General features: G+C 33.8%; 1 protein-coding gene across 3 annotated transcripts in view; it reads left to right on the top strand.

The window, feature by feature from the left end:
- The window catches only part of LOC106882151 (methylenetetrahydrofolate reductase (NADPH)), a 79407-nt gene that overhangs the window by 16237 nt on the left and 58611 nt on the right, over nucleotides 1-4559 (top strand). Inside the window, exon 1 of one of the 3 annotated variants that reach the window (XM_052966267.1) lies at nucleotides 3178-3674. The exons of the other annotated variants lie outside the window; for them this stretch is intronic. The gene's annotated coding sequence lies outside the window, so the exon portion shown is untranslated. Of the gene's footprint in view, nucleotides 1-3177; nucleotides 3675-4559 lie in introns of those variants that run through there. 3 annotated transcript variants of the gene reach the window in all.

Here is a 4559-nt window from a genome sequence, read left to right as displayed (position 1 = left end):
GATCGCCAGCAATTGCTTCATCACAAATTGCCGTCCTAGCAGCTCCTGCGCAAAAAGTTGTTTTGCACAAGCATTTGTATAGCCAATTAGACGGATGAAATTTACGTACACTTAATAATGTTACACAAAACAGCCTTCAGACTTTCCCTATTAATTTCGTCTTTTGAATTATGAACATATTTACATCGTAAGGGTTTTTTCATTGTAAGGCTTTCTTTTTTAGTTGATTTTCACCTAGCAAGACTTATCGTAGATGGCGTAATAAGTCACACCCGGACAACGTCGGGTTGTACTGCTAGTATATATATATATATATAGGTTTACTTTTGGGTGTGTCTATATGTATATATTTGTGTGTGTGTGCATGTGTGTTTATACATACATACATGTATATGTGTATGTATGCATGTATGTATGTATGGATGGATGTATGCATGCATGCATGTATGTATGTATGTATACACTTAGACACACCTAAAAGTAAACTTTGTGGGTGCGAAACCTTGGGTAACTCTATGTCCAAGATATAAAATTTTGTTGTAATAATTACTGCTCTATATTTTTAGAAGGTGCTTCTTTCTGATATATGTTTTTTTTCTTAACTATATATCATCATCATCATCATCGTCGTCGTTTAACGTCTGTTTTCCATGCTAGCATGGGTTGGACGATTTGACTGAGGACTGGTGGACCAGGAGGCGACACCAGGCTCCAATCTGATTTGGCAGAGTTTCTACAGCTGGATGCCCTTCCTAACGCCAACCACTCCGAGAGTGTATATCTATATATATATATATATATATATATAAGATGTACTTGCATAGCAAGTGACTTGATCTGAGATCGTGTGCAGAAACAAAAACAATTGCAGCATGGAAGATATTTGTAAGCTATTTAAGAACACACAAAAAAGCCATTAGATTCACTTCAACATTTAAATGTAATTTGTGTCAAAAAATTTTCGGCGCTCTGAAAACGTGATCTGTTCACTAACAAAACTTTCTCAGATGCAGCATGTAGTTTTATCAGTGAACAGGTTGCGGTTTCAAGGCAATGAAAATATTTTGACACAAATTAAATTTAAATGTTGAAGTGAATCTTACGGTCTTTTTTTTTTGTGTGTGTGTGTGTGTGTTCTTAAATGGCTTACAAACATCTTCCATGCTGCAATTATACATATGAAGTTGTCTGGAAAATTCTGACTGTTTTTTTAATATGCAAAAGGTATATAAATCATTGACCTTTCAATAAATTTTATTCAATGAAATAATTTCCATTATTACTAATGACCTCTGCCCATCTATCAGGCAATTTAAATATTCCTTCACCATAAAATTTGACTGGTTTTGAAATAAAAAGTTATCTAGATGCATTTTGACTCCATTTAAATCATTAAATGTTTTTCCTTGCAATGAGTTCTCTATTGGCAAGAAATCTTTAAAAAAAATTGAATAATGACATACATACATACATACATACATACATACGAGAAATCTGCAGTTACTCTATCCAGATTACGAGTTCAAGTTTATACCTATAGTTATTGGGGCCCTGGGATATGTAACACACTGACTAAATACCAATCTTGAGATATTAGGCTTCTCAAAGCCAGAAAGGAGAAAGCGAATTCGAAGACTACAGATCCAATCCATCACTGGAACTGTATGTATGTATGTATGTATGCATGCATGCATACATACATATATACATACATACGTACATACATACATATACCACCTGCATTATAGACATTTAGCGATCCTAAAACTTTTGCCTTTGTATATACACGTATATATTTGTTTAATGAAAATGTAAAGATCAGCTTAAGTCAATTCGAATGTCCGATCTAGATTGCATGGTTGTTTTATGGTTTTATGTAAGAGTATTTCATTATCAGGGTATAACGTATTAGTGAAGGTGCATGTCTTAGTGGTTAGGGCATTCGGTTAACGATCGTAAGGCTGTGAGTTCAATTTCTGGTGATGTGTTGTGTACTTGAGCAAGACACTTTATTTCGTGTTGCTCCTGTCCGCTCAGCTGGCAAAAACCGAGTGGTACCTGTATTTCAAAGGGCCAAATTGTCACATTCTGTTTCATGCTGAATCTCCCTGAGAACGAAGGTAAGGCTACAACGTATCTGTAGAGTGCTCAGCCACTTGCACGTTAATTTCACGATCAAGCTGTTCCGTTGATCGGATCAACTGGAACTTTCGTTGTTGTAACCAACAAAGTACCAGTCTCATAATATATTATTTGATTCATTTGCATATTTTTTATACTCTTATTTTTCAGTCAGTTTTAACCATGAACATCTCTCTCTTCATAGTGATACATGTTGTCCTGAAAATTGCCGTCTAAAACATATGCTATTTGGAAAAGTGATAGCAACTCCCAAACACGATTTTACCCACGATATACCGTTCAGTACAGATAAATTTCATCTGAATATTCTGGTCGCTAAAATCGAAATCTTCCTGATAGACTTCTGATTCACGGCTGGTAGGACTCGTGATTTACGTATGCAAGATAAAAACTAACATGTTATATGGAGAAAGTGATTAATTGAAATACGTGGAAATATATAGGCCGAGTTTTTATTTAATCTTTTTATCATCGATTTGTTATCAAAATTCTTGATAAACAAATGACATGTTGAATTATTTGGCATTCTTTCGATATAGATATTTTATCTGTCATCCCAGTCAGTCATACACAGGCATATACATAAATCTGTTTTATGCTTGTGTATATTTTTACTATTGTTATACTTAATTTTTTATGTAATTATTTTTACAAATCGTATGTTATTTTTAGATATTTTTTGTCATTTTTTAACCTTACACACACACACAAACACACACACACACACACACACACATACATACATACATGATGGTTCCTCCAGCGGTTTCGACCATGAGCTTTCAGTGGTTCGATCAAATGAATTACTTGTTCAATGAAATTAACGTGTAAGTGGCTGAGTATTCCATAGACACGTGTACCCTTAATGTAATTCTCAGACAAAATCAGCGACACATAGTATGACAAGGCTGAGCCTTTGAAATACATACATACATGCATACAGAAATTTTCTTTTTGAATTAAATGAAAATCACTTTTTTTTTTTTTCATTTTTACGATTAATTTAATGTGTGGGTGTGTTTCTATGCATTGTATGTGTTTATGTGCGGCTAGGATTCATGCTTCACTCACATCACCCTCTTTTTTTCTCTGTGTGTGAATGACCGTCTGTGTATGTGTGTGTTTCTATGCATTGTATGTGTTTATGTGTATGTGTGCGGCTAAGATTCATGCTTCACTCACATCACCCTCTTTTTTCTCTGTGTATGTGTGTGAATGACTCAGTACGTGTGTGAATGGACTCAGTACGTGTGTGAATGACTGTATGCATTCAGCTGTCAAGGGAATGAAAGTCGGTCATCAAAGTATGTGTGGTATATCAAAACAAAAAATAAATACGTAAAATCTTTTTACGGATTTTACCGAACACGGCATCAAAACAGCTGGGAAGGGATGACAGATAAAATATTTATATCGAAAGAAGGATTTTGTTTTGATCGAGACTAGTATATAAACAGCTTCAGCTTATTGGCTCATTCATATAAGTACCGAGTAAGGCAAAAGGGCGGGCTAACTCATACCGGTAGCAGTCTGTAAGTATATTTTCACTACCTTTTATTCAGTATGCTTTCAATGTTGTTTAGTGCCCGGTTAGCTCTTACCGAGCAGTCCATTTACAGATTATTTTCGATTTGTACTGCAATAGAGCAAACATAAACTGAGAAATTTTGTTGTGCCTTCCAGTTTAATGTTGGTTATAAAAAAACAGATATTTTGATGCTGTGCAATAGTTATGCACGAGATATTCAATAGTTAAAAAAGTATGAACTTTCTTTTCTTTCTAAGTAAAAATAATTTTTAATTCTAATTTTTCCATCAACATAATCGTCTTTTACATATTCGAAAACCTATTTCTACAAAATTTGCATAAAATTATATTTATATTTTAGAAACTTATGGGGAAACAAAGTCGGGAAGAGGAGATACCAAAGTGTAGTTATGTTCTTTTCTAAGGATTTGAGGGGGTTTAGCTGGCATTTCTAGCAGGCCGAGCGACACACATATAGAATGACTCGTGTTTTATCTATTTACAAAATATACACAGAAAGACAGCATTAGTTATTTTGGGCAAATATGCGATATAAGTACTCTATTTGTTTTGATTTGTTTCGTTTTTTTTTTTTTTAATTTAATGCACCGAACTCGAATATGTGAAGACTGAAAAATTTGATTTTACCGCCTATTTTTGTTCTTTTTCCTCTTCATTTATTTGTTTATCTTTCGTCTAAATAGCCAATGCAGGGCATAACTACAGATTTCTGCCCCAACTTCCGACTTTGGATGATCATAACTTTCAGAAAAATAGATATCTTTTAATGAAATTTTCTATGAATATGTAATCTCTATAATAATCATGATATTGAATGGAATAATTCCCCGTGTAAACTTTTTTAATTACATATATATATATGTGTGCG

This window comes from Octopus bimaculoides, chromosome 3 (genome assembly GCF_001194135.2).
Source record: "Octopus bimaculoides isolate UCB-OBI-ISO-001 chromosome 3, ASM119413v2, whole genome shotgun sequence".
NCBI classification, from domain to species: domain Eukaryota; kingdom Metazoa; phylum Mollusca; class Cephalopoda; order Octopoda; family Octopodidae; genus Octopus; species Octopus bimaculoides.
This window is presented reverse-complemented; position numbering and strand designations above follow the sequence as displayed.